Source organism: Podarcis filfolensis, assembly GCF_964270895.1.
Source record: "Podarcis filfolensis genome assembly, chromosome: 2".
NCBI lineage: Eukaryota > Metazoa > Chordata > Lepidosauria > Squamata > Lacertidae > Podarcis > Podarcis filfolensis.
Window position 1 is genome coordinate 77,564,334 of NC_139605.1, and position 24,462 is coordinate 77,588,795.

Consider the following 24,462-nt stretch of genomic DNA (forward strand, 5'->3'; position numbering starts at 1 on the left):
TACTACAGCAGCTTCAAGCATCAAACAACATCTTTGATGGTCCAAGGAGGCACTCTCCATATTGTATGGTTGAGTTTTTTCACTGTTCATAGAAAAGCAAGGGTGGGAATATAATGTTTGAATAATTCAGTTTTATTGTGGGATGCTTAAGTGTCCTTAGTGCATTATCTTTCTTACTTTTAAGAAAGTGCAATCTGGACCCAGAGGATTAGGAGGGAATGATGTCAACGCACTACAGTGTCAAAGTCCTGACAAACTCCTGTTTCATGTTTTTTCTGCTTTGATGTTGGGGAACTTTGATTGCTCTGTAGTTTCTGAAGATTGTTCTCATTCTTCAGCATTTTAAAATTTTAGGTTATTCAGTAAATGGGGGCAGAGGGAAAGAAAGGAAGAAGAATGGAATTTGCCGGAAACCATTCCTGTTTTCTGATAGCCGCATCTGGTAAATGACTATGTGCATTTTGCCTTTGGTTGAAATTTTGGGAATATAGTGGTACCTTGGTTTACGAACTTAATCTGTTCCTGAAGTCCATTCTTAAACCAAATCTGTTCTTAAACCGAGGCGTGCTTTCCCTAATGAGGCCTCCTGCCGCCAGTGCCTTCCACCGTTCGGCTTCCGTTCATAGACTGAGGTAAAGTTCGCAAACTGGAACACTACTTCTGGTTTTGCAGAGTTTGTAAACCAAATAGTTCATAAACAGGACTGTTTGTAAACTGAGGTACCACTGTACTTTATAACAATTTTGTTAGTATATACATGCGGGTCTTGCTATCTGCCCACTTGCTATATGAAAATTCACGTATCCATTTGTAAAGAATCATGCCCAAATCTCACTATACACTCCACAGATTCATACATCTGAACATCTGGAGTTTGCCCATTTCCGTACTTCCTCGCTTGTTTGTGCTTTGCTGATTGGCAGCAGCCATTTTTGGGCAGAAACCAAGCAAGGAAGGAGAGAGCAGGATCAGACAATTCAGGGAACAGGAGAGAATGGACAGATCAATTTTTCCTTTGACTCCCTTTTGTTGACTGACTGCAGCCATTTCAGGAAGAAATTATTGAAAAGGAGGAGAAAGAGCTTGGGTAAATCCCAACCTTACATGAAGACTGGATGCCTTACATGATATCCAGGAGGACACCATGGTGAAAGGCACTGAAAGATCAAGCAACAATATGCACCTGTATTTTAGATGAGCCATCTATGAATCAGTTAAAAGGCAAGTGATTAATAAAATAAAACTTATTTATTCCGTTGATAGACCGTATTTTTCATTTTCTTAAATCAACCAAATATTTATTACAGCCAACCAATCATTATAGAAATTACAAAATATATAATATACAGAACAACGGTGGTAAAGTAGAAGCTAATATTCATAACAGATCTAAGAGATATTACGACATTCAGATATATGGCCACCTGTTCCATAATGGATTTATTAGATCCCTCAAGGAGGATACTCAAAAGGGTCTCTAAGGATCAAATGGGAAACTGCCTCATAGGGCAACAGAATCTGCAGTAGAAGAAACACATGACAGACTAAGCTCTAAATGATTGTCAGGAGAAGCATAGAATATCTGCTTCACAAAATTTGTGACTGCTGTATGACTGAATAAATTGCCCTCCTTTTGGGGGTGGAGTCTGAGTCTACTGGGGAGAGTGCTCTGTTTTCTTGAATCTAAAAGATAAAGAAAATGGGAGGAGGTCATCAGGAAACACCTTTCCTAAATAAAGTATAGTGGTCCCTCCGTTTATGAACTTAATTCATCCTGGAGGTCCGTTCTTAAGCCAAAAGTGTCCTTAAACCGAGGTGCACTTTCCCTAATGAGGCCTCCCACCGCCGGTACCCTTCCACCATTCGGCTTCCGTTCGTCTTCTGGGGCAAAGTTTGCTAGCTGGAACACCTACTTCTGGTTTTGTGGAGTGCGTTGCCCGAATCATTTGTTAACAGGACTGTTCTTAGACCGAGGTACCACTGTACAGCATTTGTGTGTTACAGTGCATACATATTTTGTTAGCTATGCAACTGTTTCATTTTTCAGAGTAAAAATTAGAGCCACAATAAAGCATTCTCTACTGAAGCAATGTGGCACTTATCAGACCAAGCACCTCAACTTGAGTCACCCATATTGTTAATCTGAACCCTTTCCAGGCAAACCGAAAATGGATCACTGTCTGAGCTAAATCGACAGCTATATTGGAGAAGCCTGTCTGCTCAAGCAGCCAACATTTCATTGGTCTGCAGAATAACAACTGCCCACACTCATAGCAAAAGGACCATTTTATGGTTCCCACAAATATGCTCAATGAATCCATTAGGAGCAAATAGCCCAAACAAACTATTAAAAGAACCTTTAAAATATTCTAGAGACTGCTTAATGGTGTGACATTCATCCCATTGAGAATTGGAAGAAAAATGTCAGAGACACTTAAAGCTCAGTAAGTAGAACTATAAAGTGAATCCAGAGAGGCACCTCTGCTAGCTCTTGATTCTAAAAAATTGTCAGGCTACAATGAATAAATGCAGTGAGAAACATAACAAACGTAAATGTAAAGGAAATGTGTAGCTGATAAGGTATGTATATCTGCTTTCTGCTATCAACATAACAGGAATATGTTAAATAGGCAAGTTGTTAAAAGCACTTTGTAAAACACTAAGGCCATCTTAAAAATAAGCGATCAGCCACAGCCTTAGTTCCCAAAATACACCATTACGCTCCATGGAATTCAAGCAAGTTATGTGCAGAGTTGTAGTCAAAGCAGGGAAATAGAAAAATAGACATATGCAAGTGGGACCTACAACAAAATGACCACATGAGGATCAGCATTCATCCCTGAAGTTCGCAAATATAGAGAATAACAATGAAACATCTTTTCCTATGAAGTCACCACAGACAAAAATGCACTGTTCAATTGGGGTTTTTGCAAACACTTTGAATTACATGACTTGAAAGCTTTAGATTTTAATACAAAACACAACCCTATTCACTAGTGTTACATGAGCTCCTGGAATTAGCTGAGGGTCTTCCCAATATTTTTCAAAATATGAAGGAATACCAAGATTTCACAGAAATCCCAAGGTCCAGAGAGCTCTCCAAGCTCTCCCTTTACACAATCACTGAACTGGAAGTCATTAGAAACTTCCCAGGCAAGCTATAGATAACAGACACTTCTGAGCATGCTTGGGAAAGCCTCTGCTGTTACTCCACCCCCTCCCTGCCAACTGCTGTTGTCGCCCTCTTCACAAGTGCAAGGTTGCTCAGGGTAGGGTGTGGGGTGAAGCGGAGACACGGAGTGAGTTGGAAGCTTGAAAGATAATGGGCTCTGCTCATAGTGAACTGTCATCACTAATTTCAACCTATATATTTTGGATTATGTATCTATTTTTTTACCGTTGTTGTTTTGGAACTTTTAGAATACTGAAAGTACGTATTTTCTTACTTTGGACCTTCTAAGGATACACTAAAGCTATACCTTTCAACATTACTGTAATGAAAATAGGGACGTCCCATTCCATTATTATTAATATACTTATTATACCCTGCTACTCTAGGTGACTTCCAACAAATATAAAAACATAATAAAATGTTAAAAAATAAAAAAACTCTCTATACATGGCTGCCTTCAGATGTCATCTAAAGGCTCTATAGTTACTTATCTCCTTGGCTCAGGAGTCACATAACTTCATACCCTCTGATGAAAATAGGGACGTCCTAAGGAAAAGCAGGACATTCCAGGATCAAATCAGAAACTGGGACGGCTTCTGTAATTCTGGTACTGTCCCTAGAAACTAGGGACACTTGGAGGGTCTGTAAAGCTAAGAAACCATTACATTTATTTCCTTTCTCATACTTCCCCCCCCCCTCTCTCTGTTGTTCTCTTGTTTTCTAGCATTTTCTCTTTTTCAGTAAATCTATTACTAATTATGTGTCATATCATTTCTTTGCCAGTTTGACTTGGTGGCCTTCTGTCTTCACCTCCTGTAACTTCTCTCTCTCTCCTCCCCTGTAGTTCTTTTAATACAAATATTTTCATTTTAGGACTTAATACTAAGCTTATGATTGCAATAAAGCTGGATGTTTAAAGGCTAGGTTATAATAGAGCAAAATATTCCAACGAAATAATTATAGAGCATGTTTTGTTTTACTTTATTCACTGTCTTGAAAGTGCCATTCACACACACAGCTGGTCAAACAGTACTTAGGTATGAATAACCATCATTGCCATTTTATCCCTTTTTTATTAATTACTCTTTTACTTCTGAATTTCTTCAAACATGATTATTCATAACTACAAGAACATCTTCCAGAGGAAGGTTTGCTTTTGGAATTTGTGCTGCTGCTGGTTTTGTCAGTTAAACTCCTTAGCTGAATGCCATTCAGCTCTCTGATATGATGATTAACTGACAAATAATACAAAGTCTATTGCAAATATATTTCAGTTGTGTTTTGATGTCATCATTCATACTAAATCGCTGGAAGCACTTGGAATCTGTGAATATTTCCGTATCAGTGGAAACTTCTAAATAACTAAGAGTCACTTTTATTTATTTATTTGAAATATTTCTTAACCACTCATCATCAGAAGATTCGAGAGCAGTGTACAAAAGTGTGGCAACCACTCACACAATGTATATAACAATATCATAAAAAAACACAATAAAAACAAAATAAACAATGCAACTCAAATGAGAGCAAGGTGCATACAAAAAACAATCTTTTCTCTGTATAGGTATATATCGAGCTCTTAAGTGAGCAACTTGATTGTTTCTGGACTGTATGGGTGTGGTAGGGGCAGGATGGTGTAAAGAGAGACGTATTCAGCTCGGTCCCATAACCATAACCTAGCAAACTGGTGAAACTCAGCCAGCAAAAAGGGCGGTATGAGCTAAATTCCTCCTGTATAGAGTTTGGAACAGAGGTACCTGTTCTCTATAGGCTTGCTCTGTTAATCTCTATATTGCTTGTTGAATGCTGCCTCTAGCTCATCTTAGCATCCTGAGCAACGCTTTTCTGTTTTGTAATGAACAGTAAATTATTTGATTCCTAAGCCTTGGTCTCTTTGCAGGTTACTAATTCTTCATGGTATAAGTGTCTCAGGGCCTTGTCAGTGATGGACCCAGTAATGTGGAACTCCCTCCCCATAGAGTTGCATCTGGCTCTTTCTCTTTATAACTTGCACCAATTTGCTGATGATGCGCCTCTTTACATAACTGAAGAATTGATTTTGGTATCCCTCTGTGATGTGTTGTGTGGCAATATTGTTTTGGGCTTATGGGTAGGACTGCATTTTATTGTTCTAATTGTATTCTGTTTTTATACACTGTAACCCACATTGAGTCCTGGTAAGGGTGGATATGAAATACAATAAATAATGATAACAATCACTAAGTGTAACTTGTCTCCTAATGTGCTGTGACTATGGATAGAAGGAACTGTCAATTTTGGTTCTCTTACTTTATCACTCTCCAAATTTTAAATTCTGTTCTCCACATTTTGCAGCAATTTGTGATTTTTTTAAAAAAACAAATCCTCATGAAAAATGATCAGCATTTTAGTGTAAATTTCCCTTAAAAACACATTTTATATGCATTTTTGCAAGCAACTTTCCCAAATATAATGTATCATTGTATGTTATTTTCACTAATATCTTCATTTTTATGCACACTTTCCTCTAATATGTGCATTTTTAGAAAACATTGTTCAGGCAGCCTTGTATTGGGAAGTTTTTAATGTTTGATGTTTTGCTATGTTTTTATATATGCTGTATGCTGCCCAGAGTGGCTGATGGGTGGGGAATAATAATAATAATAATAATAATAATAATAATAATAATAATAATAGAATTGTATCACAAAATTAAGCACAAATTTTGAAATTTTGGTTTGCAGATTGTTTTGGAAAGTGTGGATTTGCTAGATTTGGCTTTAAATGCATGCAGAATTGAATTCCTCCTCCATCCTTAGCTGTGACTCTGCGATTAAGCCCCCAAAGTACACATGTCAGTTGGGTACACAGGTACATGGGAATCCATTCATATTTAGACAAGGACACATAGTAACAAGCTAGGAGCTATTGGTTCTCACAAGAAAATCCCCAGATTGTAAATTTAAAAACTGGCTACTTTTAATGTTACAGCACCACTGAATTCATTGCAGACAATGAGAACAGCCTCTATCCAAATGGTGTGGTTGAAATGCTTTCCTATTGTTTCTTGTAAATCTTGAGGAACCCTGCACTGTTCTCAGTGCTAACTGACCTATGGAAGTGCTTAAGAGTGAAGCTAGGGAGGCTCAGAAATGCATGCTCAAAGAATCTTCCTTCCATTGATGTAAGTACGTATTTGCAAGAGAATTAAACAAGGTTCCTCATTCCATAATCATCTGTAGGTCCCATGAATTGCTATGGCAACCTTTTGAGTTTGGTGGGGTTTTTTCTTCCTTTATGAAAAGCCTACCTACTCTTTTATTTACAAATGGATTTTGATTACAGCCTATCTCTTCAAATAAATTAGGCTACACCTTTCAGGGGACATAAATGTTCAACTTGAATGCATTTTTATACAGTGGTTAAAAAGAAATGATTTCTGAAAATATAGAAGGAAAGAACTAGGCTACACGAGTAAAGTAAAAAGAAAAGGGAGAAGAAGACAGCCAGTGTTTAAAAGGAGGTTGTCATCTTTACCTGCACACGCACATATACACGATAACAGCTCCCCTCATCATGACTGTGACACTGATAAAAAGCAGACACTCAATGTTCCTCACTATGTTGCAGGGAAGAGGGAACTTTGTTTTGTGGTGGTGACCGTTCCTATCAAGGATTATTTAGTTGTGCACATGGATTTAATGAGAGTTCACATGTTAATTGCATAAAGGGGCTGCACTTAATTACTAGGGAGTGAGGGGAGGACACACAGCAATGGCCTAGTCCTCAGTGCCATGCATGTCATTCACCCCAGGCATTCATGTGTTGGTACAGATTTCTACAGAGACGAAGCCTGTGAGTGAATAATTGCTTGCATTGTATGCTTCCATGAGACTGGGAATCCCAGTTGCAGAGGCATCCTAACTGCACGGAAGCCAGAACACAATCAGTTGATCATGTGAAGACTTCCTCCCTATAAACATCTTTGAAAATGCATGGACATCCAAAGCTTAGAGCCTGTGAGCTGCCCAGGACATAAGAAGAACCTCTTAGTCTGACATCCTGTTTTCACAATGGCCAATGAGATGCCTGTGGTAGGGGGCAGTAGCAAAATTGACCTCAAATCATCACATGGGGTTCCTTTCCTTTGATGAATATGTGAGCAATGGCTGGGTTTATTTTTCAGAATTCCTCTGTTATTCCTTTGTCTTACTTTAGTGAAAGGTTGAAGGGGAACATGCATGTTGTGGTTTGCCAATCATGAAGGCATTCCCAGGATTTAGAAATTTATCGGTTATATCAGGGGTCAGCAAACTTTTTCAGCAGGGGGCCGGTCCACGGTCCCTCAGACCTTGGGGGGGGGACTATATTTTTTTTTGGGGGGGGAATGAACGAATTCCTATGCCCCACAAATAACCCGGAGATGCATTTTAAATAAAAGCACACATTCTACTCATGTAAAATCAAGCTGATTCCCGTACAGTCCACGGGCCGGATTCAGAAGGCGATTGGGCCAGATCCAGCCCCCGAGCCTTAGTTTGCTTACCCATGAGTTATATGGTATACTTGGTGAAGAGCCCTAACTAACGGGCAGAACACACGCTATCCTTATCTCAGGTCCAACCCCCATCATCTCCAGGTAGGACTGGCATAAACCCCTATCAGAAGCCCAGAGGGTTTGCCTGTTAGCAGACATAGTACTGAGATGCATGGACAATGATTTTGTCTAAGCCAGTTCAATATGTTCCTATCAAGTCATATTTTTATATATTTTATATATTTTATAATTTAAAACGGATCTTAGTATCCTTAAACATGCAGCCTGGTCCTAACCATGTTTATAACATGAAAGTAAATCCCTTAGGAATGCTGCCTTACCATCAGTTTCACAGCAACCTCAAGAAGCATGCTTCCATTGTTACAGAAGGTTCAGAAAAATAATGGCCTTTTCATTATCACCTATTCAAGCTTTAAGAATATCAAATTCCAGGCTAACCATTAAAACATGCTAGCTTGTTCAGGCCATTAGTATGACCAAACTACTTCAGAAATTATCTGTGTAACTGAATACCATATTTACAGACATAAAGTACTAAACATTTGCATTTGACTCCTCTGAAACAAGTGTAGCTTGCAGACTATACACATGACTGTAGAACTGTGTGTATGGGGAGGGGGAGTAATTGCAATAGCAGTCCCAAGTCTATGAGCTTAGATATTGCTAAACCAAGATAAATGGTGAAATATAATTTTAAGGGTAAACCAAACAATGTAGCAGGGAATTGAAAGCAGCACACAGTATTGGCTTGATTCTTTCTTCCCAACATCAATCTTCTTCTAATGACTAGAGAAAAATCTGCTTGTAGGGGTTGGGGGTTAAAACAAATGCATACAAAGGGAATGGCTAAAAGGTCCTCATCAAACTCTGGGACAGTTATTTCACGTGAAAGTGCCTATTCATACAATTGTACTTTCTTCGACATCTTTTCAGCTCTACTAATGACATCCTAACCATCTCTGTTTCTTACAATACATGTGCTCTTCATTTAAAAATGAAAAGGCCATGCAGTTACGAGAGGAGTACATTTATAGCCTGGAAATAGGCCAGGCTTGTTTGAACTAATTCTTTCTTGACAACTTTACACATTTAGCACGCACACAGAAAGCCCTTTTTTGTCTCTCTGGATTGGTTTGAACTCTGCTCTCGTTGGTGACAGAAGATGAATTAACACGCTTTTCAATCCTGCTTACTTCCCTTTACAATGTCATTTTGATTGGCCCATTCTTACACAAAGAGGTGTGAGAGAAATTGAACCCTGTAAGAATGGTGAGGGTTGCTGAATTTTTACTTACATTCTCAGGTTCTTTCTGACTGTAGGTATGCCAATTGTATGGGGAGGTGAAAAAGAAATAATAAAAAGCACCAGAGATTAATGTGCTACTGTGCCTCTGCAGGAGCTCTACCTTGAAGGTTGCCATGTCCCAGTTTCTTTACTTAAAGTTCTACACTGATGTGACCTAACACACCACATTATTTATGAATTATAATGAGATCTCGCTATGTAATTGTTGAAAGGGTATATAGAGAGGAAGCGATCAAAAGGAGTGTTCAAAAGGCTTGTGTAGCATAGGGTTTCTTGATCACAGGAGAACAAATGGGACCCAGAACTGAGAACATGGATGCGTCTCACGATTTCTATTTTATTTTATATTTTGCACTTATAGGTAGTGCCTGGAATCAGATATACAGAGTTATAGGTTGGAAGAGCTTGCTCCTGTGAATCACTAATATATCTAAGATTGCAACAAAAATACTTTAAAGGTATGATTTCCAACCAGTGCTGTAACCCAACTGTACAAGTCGTTTGGACTGTAACATTCTCTTCCTTTGCTGACGATTTCTTCCTACAATGCCTGGCTGTACAGCAAGCTTCAGAATATGTGTATTTTTATTAAAGTGCCAGCAATTAATGTTCACTCTAGATCACAGTTTAAAAACCTCATTTTCTCAATTTCTCAGATTCTGTTTTCCACTTTTTTAAAAATAGTAATGATACAACTGAGGACATTGACCTGCATTACATATTGTGCTAAGGAGTACAGAATATCCCATTTCTCTGCAATTCCGTCTGTTTAACTTTCTTCTAAATGAGGGCTGATCCTACCATTAGGCAGAGTAAGGCAACTGCCTCAGGTGGTAGTTGCTGAGGGGCATAGAGTGGAAAGAGCTGTATTTGTCACATGATCTACCTTGAACATCTTAAACTCGCTTATGGCCTTAGGTGCAATAAAGCATGCTGTGCCAGTGTCAGAGTAAGATTGAACTGGCAGTCTTTTGCACTCGGAATGGGCTACTGGTGGTGGGAGAGACACCACCTAGTGCTTCACCACAGAGAATAAAATGTCTTGGCCTGGCCCTATTATTATTATTTAAGTGTACAAATGTGTGCAGCTACAGTTATAAAGATAGTGCTGTCTATTATTAGACATATTCATTGGGATTTATTCACTCCCCTTTAAGTAGTCTCAGTTGTTATGCACAGTTCATTTATCACCATTCTTAGAAAAAGTGCCCTGATAATTCACAATCACCATAGAAATATCCAAGTTTTAAGTGGGACTATCTTTCAAGACTATTTGGAAACATCTACTGGCTTAAACTCACAAGGATAAGGATCACTGGACTATACAGAAAAGAGCATATTCAAAGACAAGTACATCTCACCAGTACCTACAGATTTTTGCAGGCTGCCAGTTTGTTTGCAGGCTCAGCTTAACTCACTGGTTTAAAATGGTAAAGTCCTCAATGAACTAGAACAGGTGTGGTGGACCTTTGGCCCTCCAGATGTTGCTGAACTACAACTTCCATCACCCTTAGCAATTAGCCATACTTGCTGGGGCTGATGGAAATTGCATCTGAAGGGCCCAAAGTTCCCCACTTCTGGGCTAGTACCAGGTTATTGTCTGCTCACTTAAGAACCTACCTGCTTGTTAATCTTTTTGTTGGAGGCCCTGCTTCTGGTGTTCCTGCTCTTAGAGGTGAGATGGATGGCTACTAGGCGTTAAGTGGTAAAACTTCTCTTGCGGAACATTTCCCCCCTTATGTATTGACTTGGCGCCAAACTTGATGGTCTTTATGCACTAAATAAAAACTGTTTTGCTGTTCGAGGTTTTATTGGGTTAACATGCTTGTGTTTACTGGTAGTTTTAATTCTTGATCTGCTGCCATGTTTCTGCATTTGTTATATTATTATTATTTAATGATTTTAATACTGTATACTGTGGACAGTGGTAAGTTGTCTTGGAAAGTGAAGGAAAGTGAAGGTTGAAAAGGTCTTCAAACAAAAACATCTTGAAGGTCCCAGGCCACAGAGAGGTTAGGCTGGCCTCAACTAGAGCCAGGGCTTTTTTGGCTGTGGCTCTGATCTGGTGGAATGCTCTGTCACAAGAGACTAGGGCCCTGTGGGACTTGACATCTTTTCGCAGGGCCTGCAAGACAGAGCTGTTCCACCAGGCCTTTGGCCAAGGCACAGCCTGACCCCCTTCTTTGGTAATCCTCACAGAACTCTAGCCCAATGGTTGCCATTAATTTGATTTTGAACTGATTTTAGAATGAATTGGTTTTAGAATGCTGTATTACTTTACTGTTGTTAGCCGCTCTGAGCCCAGCTTCGGCTGGGGAGGGTGGGATATAAATAAAATTTTATTGTTATTATGTCAAATGTTTCAGACAAACAAACATTTGCCAGGCATAGATAGTTGGAAGGGACATCAAAGGTCATCTAGCCCAACCTCCTGCCAATGCAAGAAATTCACTACAGCAGCATATCTGTCCCTCACGAGTAAAAGTGCAAAAGGGTGTATTTAGAAATGGAAAGAGACAGTGCTTATTGGTTTACTAATGATAAGAACAAAATATAGAATGGGTGAACCAAGTTTCATGAGCTGGCAGGACATCAGGGAGGAGGAAGAGGATCCCAGCGAGGGGTGTAGCTGGGACACACCAGGGGAAGCAGGGGGTGGGGGAGGAAGTACTCACAGGGTGATGGAAGATGGTGGTCAGTGCACAGGAACCAGAGCAGCAGGAACCATCACCAGAGCCAGAGGGGCCCCTATCTCCACAAACACAGCAGGATTTGAGGTATAGGGAGCAGCTGGAGGGGTGCTCCAGGAGGCTGAAGCAGGCAAGGACCCATAGTCCAGCTCACTAGCTGGCCAGGTGGGACTTGCTAGTTCTGGGAGGAGGTGTGTGATTCTTCAGCTGAAGTACACTTAGAACAGGTGAGGATCATATGCCTCATCAAGCCCAGATGCTGCAATCAGCATGCAAAGTACCAAAGGGGAGCACAGCTGTGGTGCTATGTCTGCTCAACTACTCAGATTGATAGAGCTTTGCTTTGTTGCTCCTGGACCTCTATGGGACTATGCTTTGAGTTTGACTCTGGACTGTATCCTGACTGCTAGACTTCATACTTTGCTTACTTGGACTGACCCCGGACTACATTTCCTGACCTTTGGACTTTGTTTCCATGGACTGACCCCTGGTCTTTGAACTTTGGACTTGATATACTGACTTGCTGCCAGATAAGTCAGGGGTTCAGAAGCCAAGTCATAAATAATTGCATTGTTAATTACTTCATTCTTAAAAGTCTGTGAGGTTCTGTAGGAGAAGAAAGCACTGGAAAAGGTAAACTGTCAAACTTTTCAAAATTAACTTGAATGGAAAAAAAATGCAGCAGCCACCCCCAAACTCCCATTCAAGGGAAGTAGAGGAAGGGCAAGTCCCATTTGTGCAAGCAGAGGTCTGTTGTACAAGCAGGATGCCAGAGTTGGATATTGCCTAACATGTAAATAAGTTCACTTTTCTTAAAAAGTGTTTCTTAAAGGACCACAAACCCCTCTTATCATGCTTCAGTTATCTAGCAACATTTCTCCTTTTTATTATGTTAGTTTACATACATGTAAAGCCCACTCAGTCTAAGCTTCACTGGACTCAATGAGGCTGACTTCTGAATAGAATTGTGCTCTTAGTGATCTTGCTTTCACAGTTATTATAGTAAATGCTTAAAGCATTTTTGTTCAGGCAAACATATCCAGACACACAGATGCTGACATATTTTAATCCTTTTTGATATTAATTTTAATTATCTTTAAATGCTCTTAATTGTTTTCAACAGTTTTTTGCACAGGCAGGCACATTGAGACCCATGAAAGCAGCAACATAACCAAATCTTTATTGACAGCAGCAGGCAGGGCAAGGGTTGGCATGGCATTGGGTCCCTGGATAAGTTCATCATTCCAGAAGCCCCATGTTGATGGAATGGATCCGCTGCATTTGGATCGCTCCAAAGCTGTACAACAGGAGTTGGACTGTGTTGAACCTTGCTGTGGTGCAAGTGAAGCAAGCCAGGTCTCACTGGGAGACCAGGGTGCAGATTCCAACCAGGCAGCTACTGAACCCACGCTTGGGTTTGTCGTGGTCAATCCTCCCCTCTGGCCCCTTATGCTCCCCCATACTATGTTGATCCTGATCAATGCCATTTCTTCCCTCATACAAACTATGTTCTTCAGCCTAACAAATGAAAGCCATAATTTCACTGAGGGGAAAGGCAAAAAAACCAAAAACCCCAACCAGGTTGTGCCAATCAGGTTGAGAGAAAAAAAATGCTCAGTGAAGGCTCTAACTTGAGGGTGGGCAGGTGGGAAGCTCTCAAAGCAAGATGGAGGAAGGGGGCAGTTAAGTCTGTGATTTAAAGTTGACTGAAAATTTGATATGTGCACTATATGTGTTAATGGGGCGCATATGTCAATTATATTCGCACTGCTGGGCAAAGGGTTCTGTGTAGATTTCTCACCCACCTCCTGCAGCACTGAACGCATCCAGGTATATCAGTTCCATTATTAAATAGGTCATATCCTAAAGAGCTAGGAGGAAACAGCTCTTGCCCATGATCCCAAACATGAGTAGCCATCACACTGTCCATGTCACATGTGCAATTACAATAATGTTAAATCCATTTTTTTAAAAAAAGTTAGTTGTAATTTCTGTATAACAGTTTACTATGAAGTATTAAGAGTCTGAATCCACAATTAAGTCAGCCCTCAATAATTTGATTTAAGTGATTTAACATCAGTGAAATCAATTGTGCTATTATCAGCTCTTAATCAAAATAACTGGGCTGCGGATCAGACAATTAGCCTAGTTTTTATGTTATCTTTCTTAATCTAGCTAATCCATAACATCCTCCTGTCTTATTCTGGGATGGCTGCCTTTTGGCAGGAGTTGGCACTAAAGAAATAGATTGACAGGGCAGTGTTTCTTTTCTCTCAATTGTAATTCCATTCCCAGAACCGTATATTAATTTTGCCTTGTTTGCTAGTGGACTAATGTGATCTGGAAACGTGGAGGGTTTTTTTGCAGCAGAGGCGGGGTATAATTGCCATAATAAGGATACATACCTTATAGTTAATAAAAGCAAGTTGTTAACTGGAGCATGTAGAACATGCTGCAAAATATAACACACAGCAAAAATGAATGGATGCAAAACTCCTGAATATGCATCTTTATTCATTACCCACTAACATGGACTGATTCTTTGGCAACTGGATACTCTTCAGTCCTGCATCTTGCACTGAATGCTTTGGCTCAGTCTATGGTGCAAGTATAATCATCCACTGTCAACAATATGCATCCACACAAAGTCACCTAATATGCTGATAGTAAGAAATGTGAGGTCATGTTTTTATGAACCATGGAGCCCAGTAACTAGAGGGGTACTGTAATTATTAGTCACTTATTCTACTAATAGTGGATGTCAGAAGCCATAGTATAGAGCATGGATGGCCAACCTCTTCAACCAGGGAGGACAGATGGTTGCAACTAAGAAGAAGAAGAAGAGGAGGAGGAGGAGGAGGAGCAGGAGTAGGAGTTTGGATTTGATATCCCACTTTATCACTACCCAAAGGAGTCTCAAAGCGGCTAACATTTTCCTTTCCCTTCTTCTCCTCCCCCACAAACAAACATTCTGTGAGGTGTGTGGGGCTAGGAGACTTCAGAGAAGTGTGACTAGCCCAAGGTCACCCAGCAGCTGCATGTGGAGGAGCGGAGATGTGAACCCGGTTCACCAGATTACGAATCTACCAATCTTAACCACTACACCACCCTAAGCCTCTCGGAGACCTGGTACCCTGGTCACAATGTTCTGGAGACAGCCTGTGACCCACTGCCTTGCTGACTAATGTTCCCAGTACTAAAGGGCAAGCACTAGCTTCTCACCCTCAGTGCTGAGAGGAATGTGATGATCTGGGAGGGAAACCTGAGAACAGATCTGCCTAGCACTGGTGTCAGCCTTTCTCCCAGAAACATGGTATACCATCTGGGAGTGAGGTGCAGAAAAAGTCCAGAAGCGTCTACATCACATTGTCATCATAGAGCCGCCTGGAGCATCTCACTTTCAGATCTGAAAAGGTTGAGCCAGCTGGTTCAAGAACAGTGCATGAGTCAAGGCATGCTTTGTTCTGTTAACTGACATTGCTTTCAGAATGATGTGCTGCATTTGAGTTGGCTGTCCTACGGCCTTCCCAACACTGAAAGAAAGGATGTCCAAGAAGCTTCTTTGATGATACAGGGACCACAGGGTCATTCTTTTTTCCAGTGCTGCGAAAGGTGAAGGGTGGCTAGCCAAACAGTTTAGAAATAACACCTCCAAGCAATGCTGCCAGGGGACTCAGCTACACTCACAGTGGCACTGTTTGTAGCCATTCATAAATTGTTTCCCCAACTTATGGTGCTTCTAACAGTTTCAAAACAGAATGGAACAAAACGAAAACATGGTGTTGTGCTCAAAAAGCAAATTCCAATATAATGCAAAAGTAAGTAAGTTTGGGAATGACAGTGAACAACACCAGTGCATGCATGCATTCATGAGGGCCTTCATTTACAATACAGAATTAAAGAATATATTTATGAAACAAAAGCATAATTCCGTGATATGCTTGTTTTAATCCCGCTTCAAATATGTAATTTTCTTTCACTTCAGGACATACCCATCATGCAGCTCAAATCATTGTATTGATAAAGAGCCGAAGTTAATGAGAAGTACACATTTATACTATATGCAAGTGCAGACATGAATGCAGACACACACTGCACTTTAACCTGTTGATTCAGAAATAGCTCCCATTGATTTCCATAGTACTCCCATAAGTATGCTGAGGACTGCAGCCTTAGTCATCAACTGCTGATTAGTTCCCCAATGAAACACAACTAGAGAGACACTGAGGTTAACTAACTGCACCGTTCTGCTGTGAAAAATCAGTGTTCAGTAGTCCACAAAATTTCTCATTTCGTTCTCAGGATGGAACAGTCACATAAGGGTTGAAAGTTGCCAGACAAATAGTATAGACAAATACTTATTCCACAATCCTTAGATCCCTCCCGGAAAATTCCTAATAGCTTACAAGATTCCTATTAGCTTATGAATTATATCTTTGTACTTTTAATATATCTGAAACCACTTCAAAATCCTTTTTTTTTAAAGAATAATTTTTTATTAACCGACCAATCACATCAAATCAAACCAAATTACATAAATTCCAAATTGCACAGCTGAATTTTAAATTTTTGTTGGGGGTACCCATATTTCAAGTTCCGAAGGGGATCCAATCAACTTCTTGCTTCTTGCTGCTGTTTTAATGTCCACAAATCTAACCTTATGATGTTCACAGTACTATCCAGTCCTTTCTTCTTGTTTTTCCACATCTCTTGTTGTTATTTTCATATATTTTTCCTTTCTCTTTGTGACCTCTGATAGCCTCCACAAGCTGGTTAGAACAGTTTGTAATCCTGCGTGGATATTTTTTTTTTTTATCCAGTAGCCATATCCAGACGTTTTCCATATAACATCACTTCCATACATCAAAACAGTCTTAGCATCATTAATCTTCACCAATCTGCCTCCTTTCTCAAAACCTCTGAGGAGATTCACCAGGAATGCAGTCTGAAAACAAGTCTGTTCCTCCTCTCGGCTATAAATCCTTTGGCAAGATGGCGACTCCGAATTAATTGCTGCGCCATTCCAAAAGCTCTTATTGCTTCTCGATCTCCATAAAGCATACTTTTGGTTAAAGTTTGTCTCCACACAGACCTTAATCATCCTGCTTGGGTAAGTTCAACCGATGATTCTAATGAGGAGGGGTTCTTGTAAATCACATAGAAGGAAAGTAAAAAAGGTCCCCCCCCCATTCAGTCCCGTTGTCAACATACCCAGCCTTTGGTGTATCTTCATCGTAAAATATTCCTGTTTCTCCAACTTGTCGTCTTCTTTCGCAGAGGTCACTTAAATTAGCAGACTTCACTCCCCTTCTTCACCTGAAACATGTGCATTTGCTTCCTTTGTAATTAATTATTCCAAATTGCTGCAGCTAGTGCACGATCAGAGACAGCATCCAGGAGAGCCGAGGTCCACACAGGGGCATTCTGCCTAGTGCCCTCACCCCTTCTTTTGAATTAGGGGGTGATTTATGGGCACAGCAGGCAAGGGCAGTGTTCCCCATTTCCTTGGGGCAACAAGGGAGGCTGCCTACTCCCATAACAGCCTCTTAATTACCCCGTGTGGGTCGGAGAGATGGTATTGTCAGCCATCTTCCAATGCGCCCCTAGTGGGCCCCCGCCACTTCAAAATCCTTAACTGGACATGCCAAAGTAATTTTACTGAAAAGATGCCGGCAATCCGAAAAAGGTTAATAGAAGCTTTATAAATCCAGAGAAAAACAAATCTCAGAATACTCAAACACTAGTACAAGAATAAAATGATTGCCACCAGTAGCCCCTCCAGACATCCTTCTTACTGTGCATTCATGATTATTTGTGTTCATGATGGTATCAGGGTGATTATATGCCATCATCCCACTTTTAATCCTGTTTGCCCTTACAAAAATATTGGTGTGGTCATATTGCTTCCTTTCCAATTTGTGCATTTCCCATAACTTCCTGCAGAAATCATTTAACTTTTAATACTACAAATGTTCTGATGTGTCTGTGTGTTTTAGTCTCACTTTTGTGAACCATAGCACAAGTGTACATTGGGGAATCATCACAGAACTAATAAAGGAGGTAGATGTGTGAGCAGTCCATTATAAATCCACCACGAATGCACTATTCTTGTGTCAATGACACATTGCAGAATACACCTGAAAAAAGGCCCCTAGTTGGGTGGGGCCTTAAGACATGCAAAGCAAGAGAATGTGAAAATGTCACTCAGTGGAGAGTGATCATAAGTGTATATCTATCGTTTATTCATCTCAAGGGACAGAAGACTGGGTAATGTTGTGGCATTGATATATTTGGTTTCATTAATAAACCCCTGAAGTATTTTTTTGTGCATTCATAATAAGTCTCAGTAGATAACATGTTAAGAAAACTAGAACTACCTTGTAAATTACTAGGTTGCATTTTCCCTGACAAAACTGGAGTACACATGGTTTGAGCTCTGTATTGTAATAGCATTACTAGGCTAAGGTGAAGGTTTGAATGACAGCTCAATCATCGCTCTACAAGCCAATGGGATTGAACTATGATAAAAGAAGAAAAGAGCACACACTTTTAATTCTGCATGTTACTATGAGTCAAGAGTCACTGACATATTTAAAGATGATACCTGAAAGTTTTGACAGTACTAAAGAACACATATTGAAGACAAATGGATTCAGAAGAGGGAAGTTAGAGAGCAACTTTAAAGATGGATAAAAAAGTACGGCAAAGTGAGAGTGCCAAGAAAGGAAGCAAAAGAGAAGATAGCTAACAGTCACAGGGACCACAAGACAAAAGCAAGGGTGTACCGGTAAATATATGATGTGTTCATTTTTGTAGATGATTATGTCAATGTCTCTTGTACAAGACATGACATAGCCCTATCTGCTCTATAGATTTAAAGCTATGTAAGATCGCTTTAAACAATCATGGCTCCCATTTATTTTAAAATCTTGGGAAGTGTAGTTTGTTAAGGCTGCTGAGTGTTGTAATGAGACCTCTGTTCCCCTCACAGAGCTACAATTCTAGGGTAGTTTAAAAATCAACCCCTATTGCCAGGGAACTCTGTTCATTTTAGCTCTGTGTGGGGAATAGGAGTCTTCTAAACAACTCTAGGCACCTTTAACAAATAATACTTCCCAGGATACTTTGGGGGAAGCCACAACTGCTTAAAGTGGTATGATAATGCTTTAAATGTATAGTGCAGATGAGGCCACAGTGACTCTAGAATCAGTACCACAAACAAATCTTTGACAGTTTATGGTGGTACCTGAAAATCCATGTGATAGGTGTTGCATAAAAATAACTGCTCCTGTAGAGAAGTCCCACAGAAACTGGATATTAAACAGTTAGGTTAATTCACACAAACAAGCTGGAATGTGGCTAAGTGAAAAACAACACTGTGATAAAGTTGAAATGAGGTTTGATAACAATACATGTGTGCTATTCTTCAACAAGAGAACAATGAAGCACGAAAGATGCAAAATGTGAAGAAGAAACACAATTGGAAAGAGGATGAAGGTCAGAGTGACAGACAAATGCATGTGATGCAGCCAACTGGGAGCATATATAAGATTGCAATAAAATCAGCAGGTGTCAACATTGCTCAAACCATTTAAAAACTGTTTTGAATATTTTAAGGTAAACCTTTCACTTTTCATTCAAATGTCAAGAAATGTGTTCTCAGGATATATTTTGCTAAAAATATATATTTCATGCATAACTGCAAGGGGGAAATTATTTTGAAGTCCAGGTCTATAAACACCATTCTATACCTATCATATGCCACATTAAACAAGTATCTCATTGCTGCTCTTTTACGGTAGAATAAACAGTGTTGCTCACCACCTGTACTACTTACTAGCTGCTAAATGGCAATAACTATATGTTATTTTAATAAGCACAAAATATACATTTCATTATTTAAAATGATAATTAGATTGCATTTTAATGTATATTTTAATAAATATATTTTAATATTTTAATAATATATTTATTTACTAGGATTGCAGTGAGACTGGGGTTTGAGCTAAAGAACTGTTCCAATTTAATGATTTTATGGTTGCAGTAAAAGGACTGCCTAAGAGGTCAACCCTGCCAAACCTGTCTGGCTCTGTTGTGTAAAATAGCTGGCCAGGTACAGGCAATTTGTTGCCATAGGGCTTTTATGGATAGAAAACCTTCTGGAAGAAAGCAGGCTCTCGGGAAGAGGACCTTCTTCCTCTCAGTTGTGGAATGTGCTAATTTTATTTCTGTGTCAAAAACAAGCATCAGCCTGAGTAAGGCTGAGAGAAGGACAGAGGGTTGAATTTATCTCTTTAAGAAATTTGATTGTGCTGGCAATTCCCCTAGAAATCTGATGGGAGCAGTGAATTTGAGACAGCTAGAGTTAAGCTATAACTTCCCCTGTGCTCAACCTGTGTACAATAAAGCATATACCACAAAATGCCAGTAAGATCAGGTGTCTTCATTCCAACGAAACAGAACCTGGGGTTCTCACTGCTCAGAAAGCTGGGGTGCATGTAACAATATTATGCATCCATTGTATAGATTACAATGAAACCTGTGCATCACAATCAAGTAGATTTGTATCAAAAACAGTTTGGTTACTACCATCTTGATTTTTCGCAGTATCAGTCTAAACACCCTTGACCTAAAACCACCAGATGTGGGCACCTGAAAACCTGTAGTTTCTCGAGACATGATTCATTAGGAAACGAGGGTATCCCCATTCTGAAGGACAAGTATGTGCAGATAGAGATACCAGAAATGCAGACAAGAACAAATGGCATGTGACTGCGCAAGGAAACCACCAAAACAGGTAGATAAAAGGCCCACAGTTATCTTTGTTTTTTAATCTCTTTGTAATTGAAAAAGAGATTCATGCAACACTATTGTGATTAACATACAAGTGGCTGAACAGACAGTGCTATTAGGAATGAAAGAGTGCTAATTGCGCTCTTCCCAATAACCTATTGATTCAAATCAAGTCTTCTGCAAGAAGCAAGAGGATATCTTGCAACAAGGGGAAATAGGAGATGAGAAAATGGAAGTGACAGCAGGATCTCTAAATAAATTCTTTGTGTTGGAAATGTATGGAATTAGAAATGAGACCTAACACACACAATGTTAAGTACATTGGGAAGGTCCTTCTAATCTAAGGATGGTGAACTTTTTCAGACTGATGGCCACATTCACATCTATCAGCTGGAAGCAAAGGCAGATGGCGGAACAAAGGCAAATTTTACTTTTGTATAGTATTATTATTATTTTAAAAAATTGTATACTGCCCTTCATTTGAAGATCTCAGGGCGGTTCACAAAAGGTTAGTTGCTACACACACTCTCATGCACCCCACTCTGTTCCATGTCCAGATGAGCAAGAAGTATCACTAGAGTTCAAGGACACATCCTAGCCAACCAAAAACACTGGGGTGTGTGAAACAGGATCAGTGAGGAGGGCCTGGGGAGAGGATGACCAGAATTCCAAAGGCCAGACAGAGAGGCCTAGAGGGCCACATTTTGCCACTAGTCTTAAGTTTCCCCACCCCATATCTTGTCCAACATGCTGTTTCATACAGTAGCCAACCAGATACTTACAGGAAGCCCACAAACAGTGTCTGTTGGCCCTTTGCCACTCAGCAACTGATATTCATTAGCATACTACCTCTGACTGAGGAGGTTCTATTTAGCCACCATGGCTAACCTTTAGCAACCCAATCCCACATTAAGTCATCTAATACTTCAAAGCCATCCAAGTTACTGGCCATCATCCTTTATCTACTACCAATTAATTTCTTTGAGTGATCCCAGTTTTAGTTTTATGGGAGATGGAGAAACCATGCTTATCTAATCAACATACATCTAATATGAATATGTGAATACATAAAGGATGTGGATCTCTGAAGCTACAAGCCATTGTCCACTTAATGGAACAGTAGGATGTACTTCTAAGAAGACATGTATGCATTTGTGCTCTGCATTGCTTTGCCTGTTAGAAATTAATACACTGTACTTTTAAGAAGTGGGTGGCGCTTTGGGTTAAACCACAGGGCCTAGGACTTGCCAATTGGAAGGTCGGCGGTTCGAATCCCCGCAACGGGGTGAGCTCCAGTTGCTTGGTCCCTGCTCCTGCCAACCTAGCAGTTCAAAAGCGTGTCAAAGTGCAAGTAGATAAATAGGTACTGCTCCGGTGGGAAGGTTAACGGCGTTTCAGTGTGTTGCTCTGGTTCTCCAGAAGCGGCTTAGTCATGCTGGCCACATGATCTGGAAGTTGTACGCCGGCTCCCTCAGACAATAAAGCGAGATGAGCACCACAACCCCAGAGTCGGTCACGACTGGAACTAATGGTCAGGGGTCTCTTTACTTTTACCTTTTAAGACATGGTGCATATTGATGTTCATCATTGCAATATATTTTGGGAAAGAGTTCATGAAAGCTAGTGCTCATGTTTCCCTGTGTCTTTGGAAAGGTTCTAAAGATATGGTGCACTGTTCTCCTCTTTGAAACAAAATAAAAAAAAATATCCTTCCAGTAGCACCTTAGAGACCAACTAAGTTTGTTATTGGTATGAGCTTTCGTGTGCATGCATACTTGCCAAAACCTTTTCAAGTGTTAAGCTCTGCAGAGGGGGCTCTTTTGGTATTTCCACCATGCTCAGAAGTGTGGGGAATAGTGGTCATTCTCTGATACAGGCACTAAATGGTGGGACGCCCTCCGCACTGAGCTGTGTCTTGGATCTTCATTGAACAGCTTTTGCCAAGCGCTGAGGACACACCTCTTTACCGTAGCCTTTGGCCTTTAAAGTACTTTGGTAGGACCTACATCTTTTGCTGAATTTATATTGTTCTGTTCCACTTGGAACAGTTTTACTTGTTTTTATAATTGTAATGGTTTTATTTGTTCTGGGGTTTTCCAGCTATATATTATTTTGTTTAACCAATCCTGGTACCTGGTACCTGGTACCTGGTACCTGGTAACAGTATGGAAGCAATTGTTCAATGCATGTCTCAAGAAATCTTATAAATAATCTTAAAAATAAAATTAATAAGCAATGGGTACAGTAGGGTATGTAGTATAGTTGCACCCACAAATCCAATGTGGGTCGGTGAAGGCCCACAGCCAGGAACATTTAGGTATCTCCCTATATCTGGGCTGATGGAGGAGGAAATCATCACTTGCTTCAGAATCCTGTCTCTCTCTACAGAAATTGACACACAGCCTACCCCAAGATATGTGTGTGTTACCAAAATATTTGAGATTTACTGAAAATGTAAAACTATATTATTATCTTGGGAAGCAAAGGTGGGTGAGATAAAATCCCTAGGGAAATTTCCTGATTAATATGTATATCTTTCTATTAATAAAATTCACCCTCTGTCCCTTAAAACGATAGTATTAGAAGATTTTTAGGAGAAGGAGGCATAATAGGCTGCACAAAGCTTATCAAGTACTTACATCAGACATTTGTTTTTGCAAGGAAGGGGGAAAGCCCTACAACTTATCAGCCACTTGTTATGATAGATGAAATCAATAACAGCTAGCCTGAAATGCTTTTAAAGCCTCGTTGTAAAAACACTGCAAAGGAGAAGGATCCTGGCTGACAATTTAATGTGCATGAGATTTTTTTTAAATATAAAAAGAGCATAAATAAGATGCCTTTAAAGAGTGTTTTGCAGTATGGAAGCAATTGTTCCATGCATGCCTCAAGAGTCTGAAAAATTTAAATATTCAGGTTCTGGCCAAGGAAGAAAAGCTGAGATACATGTCCACTTGGTGATTCTTTCACATGCTGTGCAGGCTTGATGTGCCTTTTAAAAGTCATATGTAAAGTCTCTTTTCTGTTACCTAGGTTGGTGCCTACAGTATGTTCAAATATGCTCTTTTTTCCTCAGATCAAATAATCTAATTGCCTCCAACTGGCTTGCTGCTGTCATCATGGGAATCATTCCCCATCTTAGGATGAAGACCATCTGTTTGAAGCCACTGCCATAGTGACTGCAGGGTTGAATAGTAGTTTCCAGACAATCTCAGTGGGATCCCACATTTATGTGTCCATTGGGAGTCCCTCACGTTCAGTATTGGTGGAGCTACACTGAGAAACAAACATCTCAACTTATCCAGCTCAAACCTTTCCCTTTTATAACTGAGCAATGCTCTCACTATTAAGCTATAAAGATGCTATGTTATGCAAACATGTTGTTTATTTTAAGGGATAAGTTTCTCACTGTTGATATAACTATTTAGTGTTTTCTTTTTTGACAGAACAATAGCATTTTTCATTAAAAACTGTATTTTCCCTGCACAGCTAATATCTAATGAGGCAATGCTGCCAACTTCAAATGTTTGGAAAGCTTTTGTTGGTTTAAATACCAATGCTTTCTTGGAACTAATCACTCAGTAGTAATTTCAGCCTTTATACTGAGCCAGTATCTGTTGGTCCTTATGTCCTTATGACACCATTTTATGATGCCATCCTTATGGTCCTTATGAGACCATCTTGGCTGTGAGTCCTGTCAGACCTGCTCCCTGCCTTGCAGGCCTTTCCCACCTGACCTGGGAGGGCAGGGCTCTGATTGACTCCAGTTACAAAGGCTGAGGTGACCCAACAGGCTCTTGGGTCAGGGTATTGTTTAGAGGGTTTGCTTGCAGAGTTCTGTGGCTGTTATTATTGCCCTAATTGTTCAAAATGCTTTAAATTGGTTTTAACAGCTTTTTAACTCATGTGTTTGTAAATTTTGTGGGTTTTGTGTTTTTAAACTTAAGGGATGTAAGATGTGCTT

General features: G+C 39.9%; 1 long non-coding RNA gene across 1 annotated transcript; it reads left to right on the top strand.

The window, feature by feature from the left end:
• Positions 1–6: 6 nt before the first annotated feature.
• LOC310755163 lies at positions 7–1,255 on the top strand. The gene is made up of 2 exons (XR_014544197.1): positions 7–102; positions 850–1,255. It is a non-coding gene; the product is annotated as an uncharacterized lncRNA (long non-coding RNA).
• Positions 1,256–24,462: the final 23,207 nt, after the last annotated feature.